This window comes from Magnolia sinica, chromosome 1, assembly GCF_029962835.1.
Source record: "Magnolia sinica isolate HGM2019 chromosome 1, MsV1, whole genome shotgun sequence".
Taxonomy (NCBI): domain Eukaryota; kingdom Viridiplantae; phylum Streptophyta; class Magnoliopsida; order Magnoliales; family Magnoliaceae; genus Magnolia; species Magnolia sinica.
In genome coordinates, this window is record NC_080573.1 from 121,248,862 (window position 1) to 121,256,810 (window position 7,949).

Genomic DNA, 7,949 nt, shown 5'->3' on the forward strand with positions numbered 1-7,949 from the left:
TTGTAGGTTGCCTTGCTTAATTTTTAGCTTCCCTCGCTCAATTCCTAGGTTGCCTCGCTTAATTTTTAGGTTGCCGCGCTGAATTTCTAGCTTCCCTCGCTTAAATCCTATGTTCCCTCACTCAATTCATAGGTTGCCTCACTCAATTTCTAACTTTCCTTGCTTAATTCGTAGGTTGCCTCGCTCAATTTTTAGGTTACCTTACTGAATTTCTAGCTTCCCTCGCTCAAATCCTATGTTCCCTCGCTCAATTCATAGGTTGCCTCACTCAAATTTTAGGTTGCCTCGCTGAATTTCTAGCTTCCCTCGCTCAAATTCTATGTTCCTTCACTCAATTCATAGGTTGCCTCGCTTAATTTCTAGCGTTCCTTGCTCAATTCGTAGGTTGCCTCATTCAATTTTTAAGTTGCCTCGCTGAATTTCTAGCTTCCCTCACTCACGGTCAATTCGCTTCACTTCACGGTCATTTCCATGCATTTCACGGTCAATTCCCTTCACTTCACGGTCATTTCCATGCATTTCATGGTCAATTCCCTTCAATTCACGGTCATTTGCATGCATTTCATGGTCAATTTGCTTCACTTCATGGTCATTTCCATGCATTTCACGGGCAATCTCGGCGATTCCGTTTCATTTCACGGTCATTTCCATGCATTTCACCGTCAATCCCAGCGATTCCGTTTCATTTCACGGTCATTTCCATGCATTTCACTGTCATTTCCCTTCACTTCACGGTCATTTCCATGCATTTCACGGTCAATCCCAACGATTCCATTTCATTTCACGGTCATTTCCATGCATTTCACGGTCATTTCCCTTCATTTCACGGTCATTTCCATACATTTCATGGTCACTTCCATGCATTTCACGATCATTTCCCTTCATTTCACGGTCATTTCCATGCATTTCCCGGCAATTCCCGAAATCTCAACCCAAGCCCAACCCAAGTTTTATTGAGTTGCTGTTTGTATGGCCCAACCCCAAGACCAAACCCGATACATCCTGACGAAGCCCAACCCAATGTCGGGTCAGTCACAGGTTGGTCGGGTTTAGCTCGCCCAACTTTCAACCCTAAAATTATATATGGTACGTCAAGTAACGAATTTTGGTTTAGAAAATATTCTTGTTATATGAATAAAGAACGAAATGACAAAAAGAGAATTTTTTTTTATTATGTGCTTATATTTACATATTTATATAAATATGTGTTAGAAAAAAAATGTAGGTAGAATAAAATTCTCCATGTAAAAAAAAGAAAAAGAAAAAAGAAAGAGCATAGGATACGGCTATACCTACGGTTATAATCCGTAGCCATAGATCGGGGGGTGGAATCGCAGAATCTGCTATTAATCGCCAATAGGGACAGCGACCTGCGGTGGAATTGTGGGATCCGTGATTGATCACCGAGCTACTGTTATGGCTACGGATTATAACCATAGCTATATCCATATCCCTGTGTATGCGCCATTACCATTTTGCTTGACCGTCTACCGTTGAAACCCTTTTAGTTTTGGACCATTATGAAATTTGTTTTTCCTCTTCATCCAGGTCTTTGTGAACTTATGAATAGATTGGATGGAAAATAAATGTTATAGTGGGCCCTACAAAAGTTTCAACGACTGAAAATCAATTTTCCGCTGCTGTGTGTCGTGTGGCCCAGTTGATCTTTGGATATGATTTTCTTTTTTTGATAATGCTCCGAAATGATCTCGAAATATGGATGAACGTTGTGGATATAATAAATACATAGCTGTGGGGCTGTGTAACTTTGATCTCTTTTAAGCCGTTCGTACAACTCTCAGTTGGACGAGCGTCAGCGCTCGTCCTCGCAGTGAAAAGGAGCGGTAGTTTCGTCCTCAAAGTCGCTGTCTGCACTTGCTAGACTAAGTTGGTAACTTAAGTTTGTATTCCTTCATAAAAACCGCTGGGTAAAAGGTTTTGTCTACAGTGGTCATTTTCTTAAATGATCGGCCTGCACCCGGTAGACGCCTTCGTTGGGAAACGATCTACCGTAAGCTTACCATACTGCAACTATTCTTTACTATATTCTCCTGTGTTTGGGAGATCGGATCCGTGCAATAGATCACATTCGTTATTTAGACTATTCGATGCATAAATCAGGCAAATCCACTCATCAATTGGGCAAACAAAAAAATCTAAATCAATGGAAGGCCTACGATCTTACCCGATTTACAGTTACTGCCTACCAGTTGAACGAATTTGGGGATTTTAAGCGAGAGATGATTTTCTGACGAGATGGACCTTTTGAAGTGATTGGATGTCCTAGAAATATGACACGTCAGCTGTAATTAGATGCAATTATGTAAGTTTTTGGTACTGAAGCTACTATCAGACAGTTGTTTTTTACTTGTCATATGGTTTTTGGTCTGCTATATCTTAAGTCTATTTGTGAAAAAGTGGAAGAAGGAACCCTTATTCGTCTATTTGTGGGCCACTTCCATATACGGGCAACACGATAGGACAGTCTAGAAACGTACTTTAATGTTATGATCCGAAGTAAGGCCTACATGATGAACGGTGTGGATCTAACATACATTTGCTACATAAATGGTTTTGGATATGGACAAGAAGAAGGCCTACATGATGAACGGTGTGGACCTAACCTACATTTGCTGCATAAATGGTTTTCGATAAGAGAAATTTACCACTGTACGACTCATTTATGGCCCATTTACCGTTGAAGCCCACCTCATTTTACCTGACCAGAATAAGCCCCAGCTGTACGTATGCCTTCCCAAAGGCCAAAAATGCCCTTGGTATATCCGATTTATCCTGTTCACGTTGCCAGCCGTGTCTCCACCAAAAAAAAACCTGGTTTTTTCTTCTTTCCTCTCACCGATCTTTCAGCCTACCCATAGATTATCAATTTTTGATTACTTCTCTCCCTATGTAACTGTTCACCCTAGCAGTAAAACCCTTCTTTTACTGCTTTCTTCTTTCCCTTTTATCTGGTCGAGAATATACACCTCACACACGTCCTTTTCGACTTTTTCAAGCCCAAGATAGGACAAAAAATGGTCCCCCCATCTAAGAAGCTTCGAATGGCAAGTATATTCAAATCCCTGCTTTCTTTTTATACTATATATGCGCATGGTCCACAATCCATTTTCATTTTTTAAAAATACTGAATGGTATGACATGTCCTGATAAATGAGCAAAACCAGGACTCAAATGGGCCACATTAAGGGTTTTTTAAACAAAGAATGAATTGAGATATGAAACTAAACGAAGACCATGAAAGAGACTGAGCACCGATTGAGTTAATAGACCGAGGACCCACTGAGTTATTGATGCAGACCATGAATTGAGCTAAAATGACTGTGAACTAAGGTAAAATGACCGTGAATTGAGCTAAAATGATCGTGACCTGAGATAAAATGATCGTGAACTGAGTTAAAATGACCGTGAACTGAGTTAAATTGACTGTGAACTGAGCTAAAATTACCATGAACTGAGTTAAATTGACCGTGAATTGAGCTAAAATTACCGTGAATTGAGTTAAATTGACCGCGAACTGACTTAATTCCGGCCATTCCCCGTCATTTCACGATTAATTCCCTTCACCTCACGGTCGTTTTCAACCATTTCATGTTCATTTCCGGTCATTCCCCTTCACTTCACGGTTAATTCCATACATTACACGGTCAATTCGTTTCACTTCACAGTCATTTCCATGCATTTCACGGTCAATTCCCTTCACTTCATGGTCATTTCTAATCATTTCACGGTCATTGTCGGTCATTCCCCTTCACTTCACGGTCATTGCCAGTCATTCCCCTTCACTTCACAGTCAATTCCATCCATTTCATGGTCAATTCGCTTCACTTCACTGTCAATTCCATGCATTTCATGGTCAATTTGCTTCACTTCACGGTCATTTCTATGCATTTCACAGTCATTTTCAGCGAGTTTGTTTCATTTCACGATCATTTCTATGCATTTCACGGTCAATTCCCTTCACTTTACGGTCATTTCCATGCATTTCATGGTCATTTCCCTTTACTTCACAGTCATTTCCAATCATTTCACGGTCATTGCTGGTCATTCCCCTTCACTTCACGGTCAATTCCATGCACTTCACGGTCAATTCGCTTCACTTCACTGTCAATTCCATGCATTTCACGGTTAATTCGCTTCACTCCACGGTCATTTCCATGCATTTCACAATCATTTTCGGCAAGTCTGTTTCATTTCACAGTCATTTCCATGCATTTCACGGTTAATTCCCTTCACTTCACAATCAATTCCATGCATTTCATGGTCAATTCCCTTCACTTCACAGTTATTTCCATGCATTTCACGGTCATTTCCCTTCACTTCACAGTCATTTCCCTTCACTTCACAGTCATTTCCATGCATTTCATGGTCATTTCCCTTCATTCCTCTTCACTTCACGATCAATTCCATGCACTTCATGGTCAATTCCGACAATTCCCTTTCACTTCACAGTTAATTCCATGCATTTCATGGACAATCCCCTTCACGTCATGCTCAATTCCACTCATTTCACGGACAATTTTCTTCACTTCACGGACAATTCCATGCATTTCATGGTCAATCCCCTTCACTTAACAGTCATTTACAATCCTTAGACAAATCCACTCATGGTCAATTTCATGATGTTCTCAGCCAAAATGCAATATATAACTCTGAAAATCAACCCATAACTTAGTGAAATTGGCCGTGAACTTGTTGAATGTGACTTACGAGTTGACCATTTGACATGGAATTCTTCAAAATGGCTGATGACTGCTTGATATTGGCATTTTTTTTAACTGATAACCTTGGTATAAATTCACCAACAACTACATGAAATTGACTGATAAATGAGTGGAACAGGCCCAAAGTGAGTGAAACGGGCCCAAAACTTATCAAAATTCACTAATAAGTCTTGTACTTTCACTTAGAATTTGCCAAAAACTGACCATCGACTTGGCAGACTCACACCATACTTTATGAATTTTCACCACAACAAGTCAACTTTCACATTACGTCTCGTTGAATACTGAATGTTATCGTTGATTTAATTTTCAATTCATCCTTGCAAATGACAAACCCTTGCATAAGGGATTTGGCGAGTCGGCCCTCACCATCTCATGCAGATATTCTTTGACATAGTGGTTTGATAGTGTGAAGAGTGGGTTGGAGAAGAATAACACTAGATTAAATATATTTAGGAAGACCCCATTCTCATTTTTATTACACATTCCATCATTTAGGTTTATAGGAGTCATTTTTCCCTCACTTATTAATAGATATATAGGCAATCTTATATTCAAGATACAGGAGAACCATATAAAATTTACCGAGATGGATTTCACCCTAATAACAAGGCTGAAGACTGATGACCTCTCTATACCCAATATCCATCATTCGAAGGAGTCAATAAGAGAAAAATACTTTAACGAATATCCTATCCGAAAGAAACATGTATAGGAAGTATTCAATAAGATAGTTGATAGCAATAAGCACGAAAATGTCATGAAGGTAGCCTGAATATTATGTGTAGAGTGGTTTGTTAGGGGTACCGACACGAATATTATATGCTGTACAGACTTTATCGACCTTGTTGACTCATTGGAAGGCTTTAATATCTACCCTTGGGGTAGTTTGGCCTTCCAGACGATGACAGAAGGGATCGAGAGTGCCTTCATGGCATCCCAGGGGCATCATTACAATGTCACCGGCTGCATATTTTCCCTACAAGTAAGGATTCTTTCCTTGTCTATTTTAATTCATAGTTTATAACAAACTATATTTATTTAACATCTTGTTATTTCATTGTAACAGATATGGGCCCTTGAGAGAGTACCGACTCTCCAACAATGTATAATTTCATATGTTTCCTTCCAAATTCCATGATTCATACAATATCGGGGATGAAAGGTTTGGAGGTATAAGAAGATTCATCAAATTATAGATAGTAAAGATGTAAGTCAATTTCTATGAAGCTAAGTGGTCACTCATTTAACTATATGTGTGTGTGTGTGTGTTTCTCTTGCATGAAAATGAAGATGTTCTCTTTCATATTAAGATCGTTCTTATCTTAGAGCCTACCATTGAGGAGCTGGAGACAGAGGCCGTTTGTTTGACCCGTGATAGATTTGACGTAAGATGTCAGAAACGTCTTTTTTTATGTTGATATTTTATATTTAATTTGACATGTTATATAACTGATACATACATTGCTTCATTTTGTAGGGCACTAAAGATGAAGATGATGAAGATATGGAAGGGAGATCGGGATAGGGAGAGGGAGAAGAAGTGAGAGAGGAAGAGAGTACTGATGAGGAAGAGGGAGAGGGAGCAGGATTGCAATTGACCGGGGAGTCGAGGGAGGATAGGGAGGATCTGGAAGCGCAGAGGCTTCAGTTGGAGAGAGATGGGGGAAAGAGTTGAAGCTTCTTGAACGCACGTTAAAAGAGAGAGAAGAATCGATTAAGAGGGAGAGAGAAGTAGTACTCAAGAAGGTTGAACTAATACTAAAACTGAAAGAAGCCTTGAGGTTAGAGAAGGAGGAGTTGAATGAGAGGGAGGTTTTGAAGAAGGAGAGGGAAATGCTACTGAGGGAGAAGGAAGAATTGAAGAAGGAGAGGGAAGAGTTGGAGGAGGGTAAAGTGGAGTTGAAGAAGTAAATGGAGGCATTTCATATAAAGAAGATTCGATTTTGGAAGGAGAAGGAGTTGATGAATCAGAAGGAAGAGTTTGAGAAGGAGGATGAGGATGCATTAGGCGTTAATATATGCGAGAAATCACTGCATTCCATTCCAGTATATAAGAGGAGACCTAAGAGGGTGCTGAAGCCGTCTGTCTACAAGCGTTCTCCATTCACTTCCATCTCTGCCGTACAAACCACTTTAAGCAACGCCACCGACAATGAGAAATAGAGAGAATTTTCTACTTCTCCGATATCCTTTGAGGTCAAGATTGATCCATTTAGGGTAATATCGGAGGACGAACTCCATGAATTGAAAAGTTGGGCTAACGTAAACAAAGAATCACTAGAGTTTCTTTGGTTCAAGACCATTTGGGAGAAAAATGTATGGGTTAATAGAGTGGTAAGTAAATCACACATATACTTATATGGTTTTATTCAGAATACTTATATTAGAGTATAGCTTAATTTTCCATCTTTATTGATTAGGCTATCGACAAGTACGTCAATTTCTTGGAGAGAAGGCACCAATCATTTCCTATTTTATATACAAAGCACTGCAAGTTCTGTCTCACATTTTTTCTGGTAACTGTATAAATTTGATCATGGTTATTATGTTATTTCATTATATGATATATGTTCTAATTTGGTATGTTGTTTGTAATAGCCATGTATTGGCATGCAAATGTCGACATTGAGAATGTATCGGGATGTTGGCAGTGATAAATCGCGTTTATGATTCGAAGGGCTAGAAAAACTCTCTGCGATCAGCATTGTCAAGCCTCATGATAGGCAAAAGGCCATGTGGCAGCATGAAGAGGTAATGGTGTCGTTACAAGTTATCAACACTAGGTATACCCATTTCTATAATTTCTAGATATTGATTTCTTATCTTGCCAAACATGGACAGGCATATGTACCAGTCAATCTGTAACGTCCCAAAAAAATTCGTACAAAGACCCGAGTACCACCTCCGGCAGAAATCACTAAGGACCAAATCCTTTAAAAATTAGACGAGAATTAACTAAGTGCTAAATTAAATTATCTATGAAATTAGCACTAATCACTTTAAATACGAACTGCAAGACCCAAAACTAGCAGAATCGCTAACACTACATTACCTAAACATCTAGGATCAATCTCAAAATTCGATTGCTCTCGGGAACACACCGAAACTCCATATCAGACCTATACCGCACGTCGAAAGTCCAAATGCTATGAACCCATATGGTTATGACCACGTTGCTGGACTTGACTACCACCTCGAAAATCA